The 24,797-nt window shown below is 35.9% G+C and overlaps 1 protein-coding gene across 2 annotated transcripts in view; it reads right to left on the reverse strand.

Moving 5' to 3' along the window:
* The window catches only part of igf2bp2b (insulin-like growth factor 2 mRNA binding protein 2b), a 69,660-nt gene that overhangs the window by 33,296 nt on the left and 11,567 nt on the right, over nucleotides 1-24,797 (reverse strand). The gene's annotated exons all lie outside the window — the stretch shown is intronic.

Below are 24,797 nucleotides of genomic sequence, written 5' to 3' on the forward strand. Positions count from 1 at the left end.
CAACATTAGTCATGTAACAGAGGTTTCAGGCTCTCCACCCATGTGTTTGTGAAAAGCCAGGAAAACTTGATCTGTTTTAATGAGTCACAGGGTAAACATATCCTACTGTACAATCCTTGTTAAAACACATCAGGGCCATGGCCAGAGAATATAACGCAGGAATATATTGTATCAATGTATTGTGAAGCCTGTATGACAGGTCGTTTTTGACATATCTTGAATGCCAGTCCAAAGGCACCAAGAAATGCATTTATACTACAAGTCTTAATGTTTGGGCTATGTTTCCTGTCAACGATGTATTGTAAGAGAATTTACTATGTGCAAAGTTACAAATGCTCATGGCAATCCAGATAACATGACCGCACAGGTAGTCAAGAACACATTCTACATGCAATTTAGGAGTTGCTGTTCATTTGCAAAGTGTTAAATACAAATTTATATGGAATCACGTTTATATGGAATGATCGATTAACCCAATAATCCGCAAGAAGGTCGCTGGTTCGAGCCCCCGATGATAGGTTGTGGCGACCCCAGAATAATAAAAGGACAAAGCCGAAAAGAAAATGAATGAATGAATAAATGGATCCTCAAGTGAAGTGGATAAGCCATAAAAGCAATGTGCTTACATACACCTACAGACAGACAAGGCTTTTAGCTGTAAATAATTATATATATATATATATATATATATATATATATATATATATATATATATATATATATATATTAGGGTTGTGCCGATATGCCGATAGAGGATGCCATCGTCCATCGCCGATGGCCGACAAACTTCACGATGCTGAGTCTTTTATCCACTCTTGGAAAAGTGTAAATGGTGGATTAGGATTCAGCACATGATCACTAATAAGATGTGTCATTATTAGTAACTGGGTAAATCTGTCAGTGTTCTTTTCATTCTCTCATCTTCAGTGCTTCACATTTCTGCGGCTGTAGCTCCTGTCATCTGAAGGCAGCAGGCATTGACTGAGTGATTGACGGCTGATATTAACCAATCGTTCGGGTTCAGTTTTAGAGCAGTGAGCCAATAAGAAGAGCACAAAGGTAAGGCAAGCACTGTGGGCTTTTTTACTTCAGCAATTTCACATAATCACATAACAACTGTTTATCTGATCCTGAGCATTGCGTTGGGCAATTTTTAGGTGCAAAAATGCATTCTGCATAAATGTTTTTTCCTAAAAATGTATGCCCTACAGTGAACTCCAACCGAACTTTTATCTCCTCCACCAGCTGTGGGAAAAGCCATTATAACGACACAGATCACTGTGCCTATTCATTTTCGAGTCCCGCGAAAAAAAAGTGATTGACAGGTGGTCATTTGTTTGTAACTTTATTTATTTATGGTCTATTTATAGGTAAAGCAAAGACCATGTGGGTCAGGTAGTGAAAACGGTAGGCTACAATTAATTTGTTATGAATTAATTGATATTTAACAACCACTACCCCCGCCAACGGCGACGATGGCATCGTCCATCGTGATTTTTCACATTAGACATTGTACGATGCCAAATTGGTCAACATCGCCCAACTAGAGCTGCACAATTAATTGTAAAAAAATTGTGTTCTCGATTCGACCCCCTAGACGATCTTAATCCAGCATTTCTACGATTCTGTCAATCATATTTTCAAGTTCAGGAGAGAAGCAATGGTGGCCGCACAAGTCTAGTTTTTCATACATTGTTCAGCAAAGTGGACACCTCCAAATGGTGTTGAAAGAGTCACATGCTATATTTCTAAGATACAATTCATCTCAAAAATGTAATTTCTACCTTCATTTAATGTATTTGCGACCGCAAAATCACACGTGACATGAGCTGACTGTCAGCTGTTACCACAGAGAGGGCGGGGGTGTGCGCACCTCTGAATGAAGTTTACTTTAGTAAACAGAACCCCCATAAGCTGTGAATAACAGGTAATAAAGTTGTAAATAACATTCAGTTTGTGGCACAGAGTGAATGTTTCGGAGCCGGGTGGCAAGTGAACCGCTCAACCCGAGCTCATTGTGAAAACGTAGCCCCGCGGACGTTTCTGCGGACTGCGATTTACGTCCCGTGAGGTACGTATTCGAGCGGTTTTTGTTTTCGCGGATCTGCGAGAGGCCGCTGTGCGCGCTTTTTCCCGTCTCGGGCGCCTCTCGGGAGTGCGGCCGTTCGCGCCCGCGCCGTTCTCGCGTGAAAAGCCGCAGGACCGCCCTCCTCTTCCTCCTCCTCCTCCTCCTTCCCTAAACCCGAGCGACGGTTCGCGAAAGCCGTCCAGAAAAAAAAAAGCAAAAGCAAACGCCCTCGTCTTCGATTTCGACCGCGTTTTCGGATCCCGCCGCGTTCTCGCCCTTATTTTTTGAATTCCGTTTTTCGTCTTACCTGATTTCCGGAACCGCTGTTCCCCGGACTCAATCCCGGTCGTCGTCCACGCGGCCGGCTCCTCCACCTCCTCCGGGGCCTCCGCTCCGCCGACACAACGTTGTGAGCTAAGCGGACAAACTCGTTGCAACGGGAAAGCCCTCCACTCGAAGGCGAGCTGTCGGCCGCCGAGCGCAAAGAGGAGGGGCGGAGCAGCGCCGCACCGCCACGCAGCGTTCGCTCGAAAAAAACTAAACTCGGCCTTACGTACCTCCGGAAACGTAAATCGCGGTCTCCAGAACCGTCCGCGGGGCTACGTTTCCAGAATGAGCTTGGGTTGGAACCGCTCTTAGCAATGAAAATTAAACCAAAAGCGCACACAGTGTTGCCAGATGTAGCTGACTGATTCCAGCCAAAAAAGTATTCAAAACCCGCCGAAATGCAAAAATACCCACCCAGTCTTCTGTATTCATGAAAAGCACATCAGTGACAGATTTTAAGCAGAAAATAACAGATTGTAAGCATATGTTCCAAACAAAATTATTCAACATCAGAATTATCATCAGCATTAATGACCAGGACAAATCTAAAGTCTGTTCAAGTCCACCATTCCAAGTCTATACAAAATTTAGCATTTTAACCAACAGTACAGCTACACAAAGCCTATTGCTGTTTTACCACATGTTCAGAATAACAATAATAATAGCCCACTCATATTAACCTTTGTTTTATATCTACAGAATCGTGAGAAAATCGTGAACTTAATTTCAGGCAAAGGATACGCATTAATTATTTTACTCATTGTTTTTGTTTAGTCATTTCATTTAGATATTCTTTTTCTCCCTTTTTTAATTATTTAATTTATACTTTCATTAAAACAAGGATCACACTTTACAATAAGGTTCCATTAGTTAATGTATTCACTAACATTAACTAATTATGAACAATACTTGTACAGAAATTATTAATCATCATTCAACATTTACTAATGCTTTATCAACATCTTAAATCATGCTTGATAACATTAGTTAATACACAGTGAGTTAATGAACTAATGAGGAACAACATTATTTCCATTTTCTAATGTTCACTAACATAATCAAATATTGTAACTAATGTATTGTTCACTGTTCATGTTAGTACAAGTATTAAGTAATATTAACTAATTCAACTTTATTGTAAAGTGTTACCAAATTAAATAATAAAGTGTACAATAAACTACAAACAAAAGCTTTAATTTTGATCACATTGCACTATAGAATAAAGTTAGAGGTGTAATCTGCTGATTTTCCTGCAGGTGACCTTATAACTCTTAAGATGTACATAGGGCTTTGATGACTCCAAAGTAAAGACTCTAACATTATGGTCAGTCATACAAACATTTTTTAGCTTTATATAAAGTATTACTTAAGTATTACCATTTAAACATTTAAACAACAAACTATAACAAAACAAGACAAAAAAAAAAAGGTCAAACAAATTAAGAAACACCGAGAGGGGCACACAAACTGAAATATATACTGTAGTGATGGTGATGAGTGGGAAGAAGCCGCACCTGTGTGTGTGTGTGTGTGTGTGTGTGTGTGTGTGTGTGTGTGTGTGTGTGTGTGTGTGTGTGTGTGTGTGTGTGTGTGTGTGTGTGTGTGTGTGTGTGTGTGTTCCTTTGAAATTTTGTAGGTACTAATATAATTTTGAGGTACCAATATGGTACTAATGTGTACCTTTTGAAAAGGTACCACCCCAGTGACAGCTTGTGTGCCTTTCTTTCTGACAGTGAACAGTGTGTGTGTGTGGCAAATCATTTCAGTCTGCGGCCATTTTTTAAACATACGATCTCAACATACAAATTAAACAAAATCTGCATTTTTTCTGGTTACCCAAGCTATTGCGCATGTGCAATCAAAAGAACAGAGATCACAACACCAACCTCATTTATGGCCATTCTACACATTATCATGGGAAAGGCTAGATTGAGTAGACGTTAATAAAATACAATAAATGGGAGGTGAAATAAATAATAAAAATAATTTTTGTTAACTTCCGTCCCCAATCGTATCTGATCTAGCAACAACCCATTATCATCCTCCGGATAAAGATCATCTGATTGAACTGGTCTTCTGAAGTAATCCACAATTTGGTCTTGAGGGTGAATCTCCTGCTGAAATGACTTTAACTAAAACTTCATCGTTTACAAGTTTGTGAGCATTTCAGTAGTTGCTGTCATGTGATGTGCATTTGACAGGATGGACTGCACCTCATGTTAGTTTCATACAGATTACAAAACCAAAACTATTTTGTTTTCAAGAGCACTTGGTTCAATTAAAAGTAGAGATTTTAATCTTTATTTGGATAAATTTCTTATGTCTGTGAAGCTTGTTGTTCCCGTGTGTTTGTTGACCAACAAACTGTCATAAAAGCAGACATCTGTTATGAGCTTCTCTGTCAGTGTATAGCGATCGATGATTGGCTCCTGTACCAGTAGGTGAAGCTTCATTTACCATATTGCTTGTTACACTACTCCCCATTCAAAACTATACGAGTGACATATCTTGTGTTATTCTACAGTCTTCAACTTAGTTCATCAGCGATCTACAGTCCCTAGATCACTGGTAATTGTTCCTGTAACCTACTTTAGGTTAATTCAAGTTATTGAGCAAAACTTACAGTATGAATAAGTATACACCACTACTCTGCTTCTCTGAGTTTATACAATAAACTGTCATGAACTAATTTCGCACTCAATTTTATGTTTATTTAGCATGTGCAGTCGTCTTAATTGATGTAACCTTCTTTAGTTAGAATCTAGAATTATTCTGCACAATATATATATATATATATATATATATATATATATATATATATATATATATATATATATATATATATATATATATATATATATATTTTTTTTTTTTTTTTTTTTTTTTTAACAGAACCACAATGTCTCTTCTTCTGAATCAATGTTTGCAGAACTGCTGAATTTATGTATGGTACTTAGCAAGTACATTACAAGTAACTGTTCTTACATTAAACATGAAAAGGAATTTAATTACAGTAACTAGTTAATGTATAATTCTGTACAGTAATTACTGTAGACAATTACACTAACTAGTTAACTAATTACACTCAGAGCTGTGCAACAAATTCCAGTCTGTCAGATGAGAGGAGATTTTATGTGTGTGTGTGTCAGTGGGAAAACAAAAGCAAAACAAAAGCTATAGGAAACACACCAAACAAGTACATTTGGGGGCTTAGTGATCAGGTTCAAGCATTGAACGACAACTGTTTTCAAGGTCTATTGTGGTTTAGAAAAGTCAAGGTTTTAAAACCACCAAAATATTCTGTTTTTTTTTCTTTTCCTTTTTTATAGTACAACAGTATCTCCAGCTGAAAAGTTATTCAAAGATGCAAATTTAAATGGTAAAGGAATCTATGTTTTAGAAACTAATGAAGACAGCAGAAGTCAATGATTGATTTTCGTTATTTAGCCTGACATGCTTACTGTTCCAAAATATTTTAAATGTTTGTCAAAATAAAATATATTGTGTCCAAAAAAGGGTAAAAAGTTATTGTTTTTTTAACCAGAGATTTAAAAAGAAGATATTTTAATAGCAGTAATCACAATACAGTGAATCCGTGATTTTTTATTCAAAGTTGTCATACCGTCATAATCTTATACCGGCCCATGCCTACCCAGGTTCTTACTGAACAACAAAATGATTATGATTAAACATTCCCAAACCTTTCCAATAAATCAATAAAACCAGAACAAAATGACCACAACACAAGGTCCAGAACCTGCTGAGCTCAGGTTCTCCATTAGGTAGATTCAAGATATGTTTAAGGGCCCTAAAGTGGCAGTGGCCCTCAACCGCCTACAGACACTTCTAAGCTGAATTAACCCGATTTCCCACTTCGTCTCTTAATCACTTAAGCACATAAGCATCCTGAAAGAGTCAGGGCCAAGAAAGCGAGCAAGTGCATTTTCCACTTGAACAAAAGAGGTAGAAGAGTGTATTATTAAAAGTACAACAAATGAAAATCTACTTTATAGACTATGACTGAAGGGTGTGTGTTAAGTTTTAATCTTGAATACCAGCCATAAATTCAATTTCTAATCAAATTAGCCAAGCACTAGACATAATCTCTCTCAGTGCTTTAGTGCGCGAAAGAATTTTGCCTCATCAGCAACTAATGCCTCGCCTTAATCAGATCTACAATATCTGGCCATCTAGACCAGCAGAATCACATCTAGGTCTGATCAGCACACAATCTGCTCTTGCAAGTGTATGTCTCCCTGAAGTGAACCGGTCAGTTTTGTAACACTGCCAATTTCAGTCTGAGCTACTACCAGTGGGATCAAAGCTAAGACACTACTGACTCTTTAATACACAGAGTGATCCATATGAACTTTCACCTCTGCTCATTAGATGGATCTATACTAGTCAAGCCTGAACTTAAATGTTACTTTGAACCAACCGCTTGAAGGTCTTGGCAAGATTTGCTACACACAACAAAAACACTGTCTTAGTCCTCCTGATGCTACATGATTAATCAAGTTCTGTTCTAAACACCTACTGTAGCTACCCACAAATGCATGGTGAAATCTTTTTATATTTAATAGTCATATTCACATCTGACAGAGGACTATTTTATCTGCTACTGGACATTACACACAAAAATTATATATATATATATATATATATATATATATATATATATATATATATATATATATATATATATATATATATATATATATATATATATATATATATATATATACACACACACACAGTTGAAGTCAGAATTATTAGCCCCCTATTTATTTTTTCCCTGTTTTCTGTTAAACAGAGAGCAGATTTTTTTTTTCAACACATTTCTAAACATAATAGTTTTAATAACTTATTTTTAAACTATAAAAAATAAATCTGTTAAAAATACGGTACAAACAGTAAAAGTAATTTTTCATTTTTACAGTAAACTACTGTTTTTCATTCATTTATATGTAATATGTCTGTATTTTGAATTAGCAACATCTACACATCTTTTGTTACACAGATAGGCACGTTTACACAGCCATATGCAGGTGGTGATGAGAAAGTTACATAATACAATCAATCACTACACATCAAAACAACTTCAACCACAAGCAGAAAAGTGTATCAGTGTATAGAAGGTGCTCAGTGTCATTCACACAGCTACTAAACTCCAGTTTGGTAACACGCAAAAAATAAAAGTCATGAAATAAACATTGTTTATCAACATTAGATGTAACATAAATCTCTAATGTACATTACTGATGAGGAAACAACTAAAAACATCCATAGTAATGACAACAAAAAGTATAAAAAGGGATGTGCCATGCAGGGAATTCTGGGAAAGTCAGTTTACGGTTAATCGCAGTATATATTAAGGAAACCTACTGTTAACCAGGTTACGGATTTTTACTGTTGCATTTTTTCAGTTTTTTGCCAAGACACTTCTGTACAGTTTAAAGGGAGATTTAAGGGCTTTACTAGGTTAATTAGGTTAACTGAGCAGGTTAGGGTAATTAGGCAAGTTATTGTATACCAATATTTTGTTCTGTAGACTATCGGGAAAAAAATTGCCTAAAGGGGCGAATTATTTTGTCCTTAAAATGGTGTTTAAAAAATTTAAAACTGCTTAAATTAAAAGCAGGGGCTAATAAATCAAATATTTAAATTTTATTTCAATATTATTTACTGTCATCGTGGCAAATATAAAATAAATCAGTTATTAAAAATAAGTTACTAAAACTATTGTTTAGAAATGTGTGGAAAAAAATCTCTCCGTTAAACAGAAATTGGGGAAAAAAATAAATAGGGGGGCTAATAACTCTCATCTATATATATATATATATATATATATATATATATATATAGACCTTTCTGTCTATCTGACTACCCCCAAATGCACACACTTAGATTATTATTATTTTTTTTAATTTACAACAGTATTATAAAAGCTGTAATAGGTGATTGGAGGGAGATAATTATATATATAATATATTTATATATGCAAAATACCCATCATCAAACAGCCCTAATTAAATGTGAAGTTTTTAGTTCTTAAGTCCTTGTGAAATGAAAATAAAATAAAAATCAGAAGTTTGTATCAGTAAGTATAGTCTTAATATAATCTAGTTGCTCCAAAACATTGACGAAAATCTAGTGTAAAATATACAAACATCAAAAGATTGCAGTTAATCTGCCTAAATGGATTAACAATTAACAATTTTTTTCACATGACTCATACTTCAGTCTTCATCAATCTTCTGACCAATCAAATGCTCTCTAGCATCTGACATGTCTTGCCTTTAATGTGGTTGAGCTCAACCACTCTCACCGGTAAAGCTGTGATAACAACAAATAATTTTTACCATCATTTTGAGAGCATTATTTAATTTTGACTCTCAAAATTATGGTAATTAATTGGCATTAATTTACTTATTGTGAGGTACATAATTAATTAATCAAGCACAAATAAATGAATACATGTGGCTCTTAACATTTCAGTCGATCAGTTCAAATTTGTACACATTTTTAATACACTGAATTATGTTGTTGTAGAAGACAAAAGCTTTTGGAATAGAGCTCCAGACCTGGTGACTATTATTATGAGTGAAAAACAAGCAGTCTGGATCTACAGTGCTTAAGCTATCACCAATGTCTGCATGTGTCAAGCGGCATGCAGGCACTGTAACTTTTAAATCAGCAATCACTGTCAAAATGAATAAAACCATAAAACCCGCAGGTGATGCATTTTCATTGAATAATAATAAAAAAAGCATCACTGCCTTTTCACATTTTTAGAGGTACACCTGGACATCGCTTACCACATTAACATTCCATGTGCACTATTTCAACACAGCAACATCTCGCTGCCCCCAGTGGCTAATCCATTAGCATTCTGCATAGCTCAGTCAATTATGTATGAGCTGTGCTTTGTGTATTAGTATTCAGATGCCCTCTACAGCAGAAATTATTGTTCAAAAGTAAACATTAGCATACTTGACAAAGTACATGCTATCTATTAGCTACTTCTAAAAGATAGCGCCACAGGATTAGTTAAGGCATACAAATATCAAGTGCTGCAATTCAGTTTTGAACATTCTTGATTAAAAAAAAAATAAATAAAAATTGTTAGGGACATTCTACCAAAAATGTAATTTTTTTTTTGTCCCTGAAATAAAAATATAAAAACAGTGCCAAAAACTTCCCAAAAATTTCTAAAATGATGATTGATTTCTATGAGTTCTTCTCTAAAGGAAGAGACAGTCAGGATACCCGAGTAAACAACTAGAATTAAATAAATACCTCCAATATAGACTAGTCAGAAAAAAAAACTATTCTCTTTAGTGCAGCCATCTTAACTAAATAAACTAAAATTAAATAAATAACTGCAGTGTAGACTAGTGAAAGATCTTCTTCAAAAACACCATAATATCCACATTCTCCGATGAGAGGCTTGATCTCTGTGCTGCTACAGACGCTCATTTTTGATTATATGGTTTCAGTTAGATAGATAGGTTTCCGTTTAAATTAATGAAAAATATACATATAATGTGTTTGTAAAGTGTTTTTTCATGACATATTCACCAGTAAAATACATTGCAGTTGTGTCAGAAACTAATGTTAGGGTTGTAGTCGGCTGTATGTTTGCCTCCCAATCTCTCTCTCTCTCTCTCTCTCCCGCTCCCTCTATGCCGGTCATTTATGTAGGTCCGCCTACATGACAGCTGATGCCTGTCATTTCTGTAGGTCCGCCTTTTTGACAGCTGATTGGTCAGGAGACCGATCTATCATCATTTGGCGACGCAGCGCGGGAATGTAAAAAGCATGTCAGGAAGAGCGGGAGAGAGAGCGCTTTTTCCTTTGATATCGTTTTTACATAATATTTAGAACAAACCCTCATCATTACTAAAACAATTTAATCAAATATGATAATAAAGATGTGTTTAAATTGGTTCAATTAGTTAGAGACAAGTGACGTCAACCTCAACAATGGGCAGCTGGGGGCGTGAGAGTACCGCGGTACGCCACGAGAGTTTCGCGATACGTATCGTGGTTGGTGTATCGCGATATTTCGGTTCGGTTTTAATATCGTTACACCCCTAGTTATTATATATATATATAGTTATTATATATATATATATATATATAGTGTTATACATTTGTTGTATTTTAATACTTTCCTCGCATTAACTGATACACCTAATTAGAAAAAAGCCTCTCTTGTTCATTATGTGATCCCAAAATTAATTTATCTTTTGTGGATTTATACTTGCATGGTCCTTCACAGATCAGGTGTAAAGTTTACACCAATGCAATACAAAATTTAGATATTATTTTCTTGCAAAAACTCTTTAGCACAAATGTCAAACTTCCTGTCATCTAAGAAAATGCCTTCATTGTTTAATCACTGCCATATCTATAAAGCTTTAAATAATATAGCTCCTGTTTATCTAACCAGCCTTCTGTCTCACTACAATCCAACCCTCTCTTTCAGATCTCAAAACTCAGGACTTTTGGTAGTACCTTGAATAGCCAAGTCGAGTAAAAGAGGATGAGCCTTCTCATTTGGTTCCTAAACTCTGGAATAGCCTTCCTGATAATGTCCGAGGCTCAGACACACTGTCGCAGTTCAAAACTTGACTAAAAAAAACTTTTTAGTAAAGCATACACTCAATGCATCACATAGCGGTATGGTGCATGAATGTACTCCACGCATCTTGTTTATATATACTATAAACAGCAGCTACGCTACTTATTTTCTTTATTCTCTATTTCCACATGGGGATACTCATCCCGAGGCCCCCAGAGATCATGCAGTGCCACTGAAGCGATCCAAGACCTGTGAAGAGATGATCCCACGGTTTCCACATTCATAGACCAGGCCGTAGCAGCTGCTGAGGTGGTCATGGAGGAGTAGAGAGCATGCGTCTGATTCCTGTGAGATTCTATGGACAGACGAGTCTTCCCTGACGTCCAGCGTTCTTCAGCCTCCAGCGCTTAAACTGCAGCTCTTTACAAGACGTTTGGCCAAATGAGAAATGTTTGTGCCCAACTGAGCCAGGTTCCTCTCAAGGTTTTTGTCAAGGTTTTTTTTTTTCCTTTTTTTTTTTCTTTCGCCCATTGGTGAAGTTTTTTTTCCTCGCCGCTGTTGCCACTGGCTTGCATAGTTCGGGACTTGTAGAGCTGCACATCGATGGTTTACTCTTCAGTGTTTGGACTCTCAGCAGTGAATATTAAAACACACTGAACTGAACTAATCTAAACTGAACTGAACTTAAACTCTGAAAATTTAACTGACAGTTCACTATATTCTTCTATGTGAAGCTGCTTTGACACAATCTACATTGTAAAAGCGCTATAGAAATAAAGATTAATTGAATTGAATCGAATGTCTCTCCACACCTCTAAACAAATCAAATATTTATGATCAGCCCCAGATAGCAAAATTCATGTGGCTCAAATCCGGCCCACACCAGACACTTAAATCCGGCCCACATACCGCATGGAATGATGGCAATATGGTGGTCCACTGCTGTTTGGCAGATATGGGCCACAATTCCACATGTCAGCCAGAATTCAACCAAATGAACCAAAACTGACCCTATTCTGGGCCACATTCTGCTTTTATTCTGGCCCAGATCTGGCCTGCACCTTACACTTGCTCGGTGTGGCAAAGTACAAAAATCCCAGCATGCAGTGCAGTATGAATACATTCTATAGCTTATGATGCTCCAGATTTCATTATTTGCTGTTGATTCTCCTGTTTATGTTGACGTTGTTGATTTTGTCACTTTTAGTCTCCTGTTTGTGATGTTTGTGGGTTTTGTTCATTTTGTTAATTGTCACCGTTGTTGAGGTTCATACGCTGATTATTGATGTCTCTGTAAGCAGAAATTGAACCATAGAATAGTTTTATCTTATAAAACTTTAAATTATGTGACATGTGCAATCATGTTATCATGTTACTTTTGATTATGGATTAAAACATTGGTTAACATCAGTGAATTATATTATTTCATCACAGGTTGTGACTCACTTAATTTTGTTTATTTATATATTTTTTACTTGGCTTGTTTGCTGTAATTAATAAACTTTTCAAGCAAAGTTCTTAAAAGTTACAGCAGCCCAAAAGAAAATTTATATTAAAAGGTTCAGGGCTATGAGCCCAACTAAAGAAAACACTTTTCTCCATGATAGTGACTTAAAACCATGTGGTCCACATATATGTTTTAAGATAACTGGGCCACATTTACTATATCTTTCCTGGGCCGCTTTAGGCTCACAGCCACATTAGCCAGAGCCAATGGTGCCAAATATTTGCCAAAAGTGGCCCACATTTGTCTTAAGATAGCTGATTTACACGTGTGAGCCACTTTAGGTTTAGACCCAGATTACCCTTAAATGACTATGCCACATTTTTATCAACTGTGGCCCGCATTTGTCCTCCATCATTTGGGCCAAATTTATCATTTGCCACATGGGCCACATTAGCCTCACATTCAGATTCCATTTTGCCATAAGTGCCAAATCTTTGCCTTAAATGGCCCATATATGAATTTGAATCTTTGACCCCCTTTTGCCATTGCACAGGTGGGCCACTTTCATTTTGACTGGGCTGAAGGAATACCACCAGTGCCGCATAACTTCCTAAAGTGGCCCATATTCGTAAGCTATCTGGGGTTGGTTTTCATTACATCAATGCTTATTGTTTGCTGTTTAGCTACTGTTGTCATGAGAAACCATTAAAGTCAGAATTTCACAATACATACATGACTATATATTATGTAATGTAACTTGATAATACTGTACCTTATTAACCCTCTTGTTGACTTATGGGTAAAACATTTACAGGATTTGTTTTTTTTTTTTGTTTTTTTTTGAGACTTGAAATTAAATTTTGTGTCTTTATTGATTGTCCTTTTTGTCCAATAAGACAAACAAATTATACAGAAAAAAGCACATAAGGGTTAATAAAAATATATAATACAGGAGTGACCAATCTTGGTCCCAGAGGGCCGGTGTCCCTGCAGAGTTTAGCTCCAAATTGCCTCAATACACCCTGACTTTACGTTTCAAGTACATCTAGTAAAACCTTCATTAGGTTGTTTAGGTGTGTTTGATTAGTGTTGGAGCTAAAATCACCAGGACACCGACCTTTCAGAAACAAGTTTGGTGACCTCTGATATAATATAATGCAAAAAGTTTAAAAACTAATCTGAAGGATTTGTTTTGGACTTACTGTCCAATGTTGCAATTTGCAAAACAACTGCCATTATCACATTGACCAAACCTGCTAACAGGTTTAACGCTCTAATATAAACTTTTAAGATTTGGGGCCCAATCATACACTCGGCGCAATAAGGCACAAGACATGTTTCCACAACGTGTTGCTAGTTTAAGACCAACGCAACCCTAATTTTACCGTTTTCCATCACATTGTTTAAATAGCAAATCCATTTGCGCCACTCATGGGTGTTTTAGTCTGGAAAAGAGGTGTGTTGAGGTGCATTGTTGGTGCTTTGCTATGAGGAACTAAACTAGACTGCTTAATAGTCCAGCTGAAAGCTGGTCTAAAGTCCAGCGCAGAACTTAAACATTGCTTAAAACACACAGAATGTAGAACAATACAGAAATATCTTAAAAATTTAAAACGAATTAAAGGATTAAAATTAGGGATGCTCATTTCGGTTAATTTTGCCAACTGACAACCGCCGCTCATTAATCGGTTATTAACGGTTAACTGGTCAGATTACTTTTAATTTTATATTAAACAAATTGACGTGTCTATTTTGTGTCTGACACATTAAATATTGCATAAAATAATGATTTATTTTTATATGCTAGCATATTAATAATAGAACAATACAACAGAGCATTTTCACGCACCTGCAGTGTTTAGCACAGAAGAACAGAATAAACTAAATAAAATGAATGAAATAAATAGGACTGCCCTAAATTATTTTCCACTTAAATAATTAATTTATATTACAAATCGAAAACACTGACTGATTATTTTTAATAACCGGCATAGGCTGTTTTTTTCCAATCATATTTTTTTCTTCCGTCAAATAAAATAGCAGACTTTTTCAAATCACTCGCTCCACGGAAAATATGCATTTATTTAATGCCCCGCTTGTATTATTATAATCACAAAACCTTTTTACATTTTTAATAGAAATCATTATTTTAAAGATTATGTCTTGACGTGGTTTCCTTTCTCTCCATCGCGGCTCAAGTGCGCGCGCTGCGTGATGAAAAGACAACAACACACGCGTATATGTTTACTTTTTGTAAACAGTTTTGTTGTTTAAATATGATATTGCATTGATGTGCATACATGCTTTATAAGCTGTAAAATAAAAGGTAAAGCCTATTTGTTGCGTTTATGATGCAGATCCAGGTCAACATCAGCGCTTTTTTTGGCATCAGCACGTCTGTTTCAGGCAATATTCTTCTTCCATTTTGCTTCTTTGGCAAATGTGTCTGTAGGCACGGGTTATACGTTATCGTCCCGCAAGTTAAGTATGTCTTGCAGTTGAACAAGTGGCCGACCACAGCTAACGTGCTTTTTTCATTCCAAAAACTCGAGGCGCACCTCACTGCCTTTATGTTGTCAAGGAAAAAAGAAGAGAAGAAGAGCGCTCCTCTTATAAAACGACTGAATCAGCTGGGTATCGATTGTGCATAAGTGTTGCTGTATATGTTGATAAAATTGTAATATATAATAATATTATGATATTCAAGATTTGTACATTCATACAGCTCCGGATAACTTAAAACAGCGATTAGACCTTCAGAGCGGCAATAATGCGTCCTGAAGTAAAGCGAAACGGCAATAAACTCCAGCATGATAGAGTGATTATATGCAGAGTCACACTTTATCTATAAATAAATGACGCAACTGACTCTTAAAGGGAATGGAAGATGAGACTCTGGTTTATTCTCAAAACACACCTATAACTCATTAAGGGAATAAGCTCAACCCTGTTGAAGCATGCAACGTATTTTCCCATTCTTAAAATAGCAAAAGTGAATTCGGACATGCCCTTAATGCTTTTGCGACCTGTGCTTTAGACTTTGCGCCTAGACCGTTAAAATATAGCCCATTGTGTTTGTTAGTAGGAATGCACTAAAATGAAAATTCTAGGCCAAAACTGAAAAATCTGAATGCACTAGGCCAAAAACCGAAGCTGAAAATTATTTGTAATAATTATTTATTACTTTATGACATATTGTAGTTTTGTAAGAATATTAAATTAACTTATTATTAAAAGATTATATATTATAGATTATACTGATTTAAAAAAACACAAGCCAATTAAATAACCACATTTCTGACCCTGGACCACAAAACTTATCTCACGTGTCTTATGTAGCATAAGTGTAGTTTTGGCAATAGCCAAAAACACAGTGTATCACTCAAAATTTTAGATTTTTCTTTTATGCCAAAAAATAATTAGAATATTATATATGCATAAGAAGAATGGAATATTACAGTATTTTTTTAGTTTTACAATAGTGCTCACGCTTGCTACTTTTGTGCTTTCTCTCTCTTAAAAAGAAGTCGTCACAATTAATATTAAGAAAATGTACACTGTACACTACTATGGTACTAAGGAAATTTTATTTTATTTATTTATTTATTTATTTATTTATTTATTTATTTATTTGAACACGAAATTAAACTATCGCAGGGTAAATTAGTTTAGTAGAAAACTTTGCAATTGTATTTTCTTAAGAGATGGACTAAAGTATTAGGGTATAGTCACAGTGTCACAGTGAAATACTAGAAGCCTCATGACAAAAAAAAGTAGAAATAATATAATGTAATGTATGATAAAAAACTAAAAAAAAACCTAAAACATAAATTTTCTGGATTTTGCCAATAAATGCTAGATAGTTTTATAATCACACCATGTAAAATGGGTCCACCAACAGAAATAAATTTCCAGCAGAACACCAAGACTCAGCACAGTTTAAATACACAGACAGTGTAGCAGTTGTAGTTTGTATTAATAGAATTAATATACAAATTACAAAATAATCCATGACAGTGGAAAGTAACACATCATGTATCTGTAAAAGCAGAAAACAATGCTCCATACAAATATGAAATAACACTATGGCAAACCGTTTTGTCTTTTTTTCATTCTTAGGATATGTATGCTTAATATCAACAATTTAATTCTTGATATCAAAATTTAAATTGTTGATATCAATAATTAAATCCTCATTCTTGATATCAAGACTTGTATTTTGGCAAATAATCATTGTTGATATCAACATTGTTACTAGTTAAATGTAACTTTGATATCAACAATCAGCGTTCTTCATATCAAGATCTTAATTGTTGATACCAATAATATATATTCTGAGAATGAATAAAAGGTAAAAGTACTTGCCATCTGACCAACCAATACCACAAAGTAGACATTACTTATTGTGACTAAGTGCAGAGTTGTTGTTTTTTAACAGCCAGTAAAGGGAAGACTTAGAAAAATAATATTTTCATAAATAATGATAATATATAAGGTGGTTCATTCCGCTGTAGCAACAGCTGATAAATAAGGAACTAAGCCAAAGGAAAAATAATGAATAGAATAGAATAGAATAGAATAGAATAGAATAGAATAGAATAGAATAGAATAGAATAGAATAGACTGGCTTACCAGCTTCAAAGGCCTGGGCGACATGACAAAAACTCCTGTCACAATATAAGTCTTCTCCTACCCTGATAATAATTTATTTCACAGTATAGTAGCATTTCTATAATCAATCAATATATTTCTATCTTCAATCATTTAATAGTATTAATATACTATTAGTAATATATATATATATATATATATATATATATATATATATATATATATATATATATATATATATATATAGACCACATGTAAAAGACTATTTATTTTTTACATTAAAAAAAACAGTCATTCATATGTGACTATATGTCTCACTTTTATTTAGAACTTCATGGCAAATGTTTAATCAAAAATATAGAAATAAATATAAATAAAATATGAAACACTTTTTAAAACTAATAATAACAAATACATTCTAAAATAATTAAAAATTGTTATAATTTTAAAAATTAAATAATTAAAAATAATTCTTAATAATAATGCTAAATGTAAACATTGTACTTTCAAGACTGCCACATTCTCATGATGCTCCTATTCATTTTTCTGTCTGCATCTCTGTAATGCTTGTAATATTGCATTGAAAAAGTATTACCATATACATTGTATTTTGTGACACCACAAAACAAATGATAAAGAAGAATATTAAACAACAGACTTTTTATTTAGTCCATATGATACTATACTGTTATATTGCACAGCCCCATGCACCATTTGCTCTAAAATATAAACAACCTCTAAAAGATCCTAACGTTTCTGTAGCATATAAAGTAAACAAAATCATGAATTAAATTCCTTTAAATGCATGGTTAAAATTTATACCTTGCTTGAATGCAAAGAGGATTTGTATAAAAATGTCTATAAAAATATAAAAACTGGACCTTGGTGTACACTAACCTTGAATGCATCTCAGTGTTTTTATGAGTATTGGAAATGCTGGGTCTGTATGGATTCACAGTCCAAACTCGTGTAAACCACGTTAATAATGCAGGAATGGTTCTCCAGTTTTAAAATAAATTTGACGTATATCAACAAGAGCACATAACAAAGAGGTGAACAACATCAATACATCAAACAAACCCTGATGAGATGTGCAGAAAGCTACACAGAAAACAACAGCAAGGCAAAGGAGTACTCTAATCACTGCCTGCTGCCTCCCACTGGAAAAAAAAGACCTTTAAATCAGGACTCTGCCTATAAAAATGCCAGGACTAATGGGTGTATTATACAGCAGATAAAGCCAAAAAACAAAACCAAATCACAAAGATAACACAAATCCTACAATGCTTGATTTGGTAACAACCTACTGGGTAAAGACCCCCTTGTGGGTTATAGAATTTCAGCTTCAGCCACTTTAAATGTCATATGCCCCTTCCTCTATGGATGCATTGCCAATTATATCCCACTTGGAACAGATTCTAGATGTATGTGATGCAAATGAGGTTTAAGGACTCAAGTCCACATCTCAACGCACAAGAGGCATACTGACTAAGCATGCCTGATTTGCATATGTATGAGTTTGCACACCCTCATTCTCTCATTAAAAACAGGACATTCTAAAACATGCAACACTCTTAAAAATGATCAGATTTGTTTATTACTAGACTATAAGTAAAACAATAATACTTTTAATTAATAATGTACTATTTTATTAATAGTGAATAAGTTTTCATTTTGATGAATAGAAAGATCAGCATTTTCAAAAATATTTTGTAACATTACAGGAGCCTGATTTACTAAATAGGTCGAATTATCACAACAGAATAATTAAAATGGGTGTGGAAATTTAGCAACACAGGCTCATTTCTGGAGAGAGCAAAATACGTCTCAGGAGCTACAGTTTTTGTTTTCGCGAATGCAGGACACAGCTGTGGCCGATGTGTATGCTTTTTCAGATATCAAATTTCTCCTGCGAGTGCTATTCATGCCTGCTGTTCTCCCATAAATCGAAAAGAAGCCGCTGTTGATTGACTGACCGATCGTCTGACTGACCAACTGATCATAATCCCCACCCTCCCCTTCCCTAAACCCAAACAAAAGTGTTTTAAAGGGTCACAAAACACCAAAAACACATTTTTTTTGAGCTGTTGACAGTCGTATATGTGTCCCATACTGCTAAAAACACTATTAGGACACCTTATATTTCACTAAAAAGTGTAAATTGGTTGTTTTTGCGTTATTTCAAGCAAATTCGTACTTCCGGTTTGAAACTAATTTTTGAAGCTGCATCACGGCCATGACATAATAGCATTGTATTCCAGTGTGTGGACTGGACGTCTGTACCAGAGTGAGTCTTATTACGTCTTACAGTGTGCTGCATTAATGCATGAGTAAGGCTTGGTTCAAACCAATCAGCGCGATCTATTGTGCAACTTTCATTAATATTCATTACTGTCACAGTGTTTAGACGACAGAGACGCCATGTTGTATTGGCAAAAGAAGCATGAAGTGTTGCTTTTATAGTTTTCTGCAGTTAAGTTTTGTTTTCATTTTCTCTCTGTGAGAGTGCAGCTGGAGTCACGCGTGCATTACAGTGTATGCGACGCTCAACAACAATAACTTACATGTCTAAGGAGGAACATTATTTACCTGAGAGCTGTTTTCATCTGCAAATGCTGAGATCCGGATTCGCTTGTAGTCTCCTCTTAATAAAGACGCGGCTCTAGTTGCTGGTGATTGTCCTGTCTCTACCGATTTGGTAAGTGAGCGACCAGTGCTCTTTGTTTATTCAGTTTGTTCATATCGAACTATTGCATCGAGTGTAAACATGTTAGCACCACAACCAAAGTTTAACCTCGTGTAGGATTTTCACCGCATTCTGTGACCGGAATAACACACGCGGCTTTCTGACGCTACCTGCCGAGTGCATCTAAGTTTCCGGGAAATGCGGAGGGTTTTTTACTCTCATTCGCCGTGCGGTATTAAACACTGCATAAAAAATACACGCTTAGAGCAGTTGCTCGAATCAAATATCTCGTTTGTCGCGAGGGACATGAATGAATTCCCTAAATAAAAGAGCCAAACTGCAGTTAAAGTCCACCATTTAATAATTTGGCAAATAATTCGATTACAGATGTCCATGTAAACACAGTCCCTTTCTACCCTGTGTGTGTGTGTGTGTGTGTGTGTTTTGACTCAGCGCGTGGTCAAATAGACGCTCCCACATCATGCCTCTTTTGTTCCTCAGACGCTCCCCCCTAAACAGAGCTGGACACGCCCACTTTTCTGTCTTTTTCCAAAGTAGAGGTGTGAAAACACCCTGCTGAAACGAGGGGGTTTCATGGCCCTTTAAAAAGCACAGATTGACCTGCCCATCCTTTTCCCTAAACCCAACTAAAGTGTTTCAAAAAGCAATTCAGAAAAAGAAAAGGCCCCTGATTTTTCTTGCGTTTTCAGATTTTACCATATTCTCACCTTGTTATTTACCTGTTTATTTTATCTTTTAGCATTTGTTTTTGTCTTACCTGCTTTCTGGATCTGTTCTTCATGGACTCAAACCCTGTTGTCGTGGTCAACTCTGCTCTGCGTCTCAAGTACGCCAACGTACATGGTGAGCTACCAGACAAACTGGTAACAGCGGAAAAGCTATCCATACGAAGGTAAGCGGTCAGCTGGTAAGTGAGAAAAGGAACGGTGTCATCCTGTCCCATAGCGTTCGTTTTAGATATGAAATGCAGCCATACGTAGCTCTAGCTACATAATTCGCGATCTCCAGAAATGTATCTAGGGCTATGTTTTCAGAATAAGCCTATGTTGAAATTTTGTTAAGTGATCTACATAAACAAAAAAGAAACAAAGAAAACACAAAAATACAGGAGCTCATTTTCATAATGTCTAAGGGACTGTTCACACTGAACATGTTTCTCCTTCCCAATGCTTTACTTTTCTATTGTTTTTCTGTGTAACATATGATTGATGTCCGCGTTTTTTAGACACAATGTGAAGATAAAAGAACTTGAACTTTCACATGCAGCACAGCTCATAACTGCCAGTTCCACAACAGTGGACCAATCAGATTAACTCAGAGGTGGGGTTTCATTGCAAGCTTTTGTGTCCAGATACCATCATGCTTTATGCTGCATTTTATTTTAGTCCGAAGCATTAGGTCTCGCTTTTTACAAGCAAAGATGCATTCGGTGTGAATGAGCTCTAACACTATGTAAAACAGTTGAAATTGTGTTGCGAACAATTTGCATTTAATCTACTAACAACAAAATGGGTATTTTAAGAGTGTTAAAGGGGTAGCTAACACAAAAATTACAATTCTGTACATATTTATTCATTGTCTGCTCGTTCTAAACCAGTGAGAGTTTCTTCCTTAAGCTGAATATGGTGAACAGAAAGGTGTTTGGAAAAAGCAGCCATTGACAACTACATTATTTTCTCTCGTATGGATGTCAAAGGCTTCTTTTTTCAAGCATTTTCGGATTATCTTGTGTTTTCAAGAATTACAAGAAATACAAAAAATACAAGAAATACATTCAAAGGAGTTTAGAACCACAGGACTATAAGTAAATGTTGAAGAAATCTTCATTTTGAAGTGAACTACCTTGTACATAATCGTGTAAATGGCATAAAAATATATGTGCATATATTCCAAACTTCTGAATGGTATGCGCCACAGATCCCAACAAAATATTAAGCAGTTAAAATTCCCTAAGATGAGAAAATGTTCCATCATATGGATTAAATGCATTCAAAACCATAAATAGCAATGATCCTAAACTACTAATCTCAGTCAGATACCTTTTTCCAACTTGTCACTGATGGTCCAGTAATCATGAAGCCTGACAGCATGAAAGAGTTTTAGAAAGTGTTGTCATTGATTTAAAAGGGTTTGACTGACAATTCTTGTTGTCTTTTCCAAGTCACTTAATATTTCCTCTGAATCACAGAAGAGTTCTAAGTCTTCGTTACAGATTTACTCCAGAGCAGTCATAGCTTATGAACCAGACAGCAAGTTTCCTCCTTCAATGTGAAAAATATGGATTTAAACTTTTATATCAATCCATTGTGTTCCAGAATTTGTGCTCCGTCAAACCCCACGTCCTGAAGCAATGCATGCATAGCCCATTTTATCAACAGGACACAACGTGGCCAGAGTTTGAGCCAAGTAGCGCTCTACGAGACACGTCATCCTTTAAGCTAAGGGGATTGGGATTATTAGACACAAGCGAGGCTTCTATTAAGTGTGGTTACACCCCCCCCCCCCCCAGCCCCAAACACATGCACACATAACTTCACTCAGCTGACTCCAATCCTCCTGAAGGGGTTAAACAGAGACAATCCTGCACGTACACCATCAAGTGCACACTCACACTTCATTCTTGCTTATGTAGAAGTGATGATGCCTCTATTTCTGTGCCAGTATTCACTGACGCATTTAGAGACTAACAATCAGCTCATGAGGTTTAATAATATCAGTATCGCATATAGATCTAATGTAGCCATCAGATCACTGACTATTACGTGATTCAAAAGAGGCTGAAGAAGCATTATCTCCATCACAACCTGATCCTCATCCTCTGACCCACTATGTGTGTGTGTATACAATATGTGTGAAGAGAGTGACACTGTATGAATTTTGCAAAGAAGAAATAAGGAACTGCCGAATCAGTGATCACAGATGAAAACAGATTTTCAAATATTTTGTGGAATGTTATAGAATTTGATTAATAGTTGGATTAATAGTACAGATTGATAAATTACCTAAAATATTAAACTGCAAGACTTCTTTTGAATGATGCATGTTCTGTTCAGCATATCTTTGTGTGAATGAGCGGCACGCTCCTAATGTTGACTATACAAGGACATGAACACATGAACTTCACCTTCAGTGCTGCTCTGATGGTAAACTTTACAAGAATTTAACTCAATAAATGTAGATTTTACATGAACTGTATTTCACATAAATCTGTATTGATAATACAGCCCATTCAAATTTAACTTTAATTAGCATTGCTCAATCTTTAATGTTTTCATTTAAACAATAAATCCGCTTTGTTTGAGGAGTTGTTCTAATGGAGCAACCCTGTGGCACAGTGGGTAGCACGATCGCCTCACAGCAAAAAAGTCGCTGGTTCAAGCCCCGACTGGGTCAGTTGGCATTTCTGTGTAAAGTTTGCATGTTCTCCCCGTGTTCATGTGGGTTTCCTCTGGGTACTCTGGTTTCCCCTACAATCTAAAGATGTGGTACAGGTGAAATGAATAAGCTAAATCGGCCATAGTATGAGTGAGAATGGAAGAGTGTATGGGTGTTTCCCAGTGTTGGGTTGCAACTGGAAGGGCATCCGCTGCGTAAAACATATGCTGGATAAGTTGGCGCTACGTTTCACTGTGGCAACCCATAATTTATTAAAGGGACTATAAAAGAAAATAAATGAATTAATTAATTGTTTGAATGTAACTAAATTAAATATTTGAAACTGAATTAATTTGTTAAAACAGAATTTAGGGAAACATATTATTTCACATTGAATTTATAAAAATAACCAATGATTCATAAAGTCTTGTAAGAGACATACCGTCACACTGTGTTAATAAGAAGAATAAATAAAAATTTATAATAGAAAGACGTGTTGTCTTTACACTACAACCCAAATTTCAGAAAGGTTGGCATGTTTTTAAAAATCCAATAAAATACCTGCTTTAAAACTTTTGGATATTCTAAGAGCTTGTCACATTTATTTTTCTCTTTCCTAACTGTTTCGAGTGTATTGCAGGAATCAAAATGAAAAGTGTTAATATTTACAATTCATTTGCTTGCTCAAATACACTAAAAACTTTGTGTCATTCAGTCATTCTTTCTCTTTTCGCCTTTGTCCCTTTATTAATCTGGGGTCACCGCAACAGAATTAACTGCCAATTTATCCAGCATATGTTTTACGCAGCGTATGCCCTTCTAGCTGCAACCCATCACTAGGAACATCCATACACACTCATTCACACATATACACTAACTTACCCATTTCACCTATACCACGTTTTTGGACTTGTGGGGGAAACCAGAGCACCTGGAGGAAACCGACGCGAACACGAGGACAACATGCAAACTACACACAAAAATGCCAACTGACCCAACCAGAGCTCGAACCAGCGACCTTCTTTCTGTGGGGTGATGTGTGCTTTTGACAGTAATGCCTAGTTCACACTAGAGGATTTTAAGCCTGATTTGAGCCCGATTTGGAAGTTAACGAGCTCGCCGACAGATCGGGCTGTGATCGGGAAGAAATCTGCGGGTGCTCGGCGCTCGCCGCTCTTTATGTGTGAACTACTGAGCAACGCATCAACGAGGCTCGCTGACGCGTCGCCGACACCTCGCAGACGGAAATCCAACATTCAGCATGCTAAATATTCCAGAGCAGTCGGCCGACTCAACCCCACGTGTGGTCAGATGTAGTGACGAGCTGCAGCCAATGAGAGAGCATATCAGCACGAGCTGAATGCCTGTGTGTTCAGGAGCTCAGCAGAAACATCTGTGATTGGTCAGAATGGGCATCAGTGCACTTGCTTCATTCTGCGTTAGCACAGACATGAGAGTAAGCTATATTAACAGTGGAACTAGAGTTCTGTAACTATTAGAATTACCATACTGCTCATTCTGATCGTTCTCATATAAAACACCATATTGTCACAACATATTTACATTCAAAGCTATTATTGAGATATTAAAATTAAGCTTTGAATGTCTGCCATCATATTTAATGACACCATTACCCTAAAAATATAATATTTTTTTTTGGTAATACAGCCTATAA

This window comes from Danio rerio, chromosome 1, assembly GCF_049306965.1.
Source record: "Danio rerio strain Tuebingen ecotype United States chromosome 1, GRCz12tu, whole genome shotgun sequence".
Classification (NCBI taxonomy): domain Eukaryota; kingdom Metazoa; phylum Chordata; class Actinopteri; order Cypriniformes; family Danionidae; genus Danio; species Danio rerio.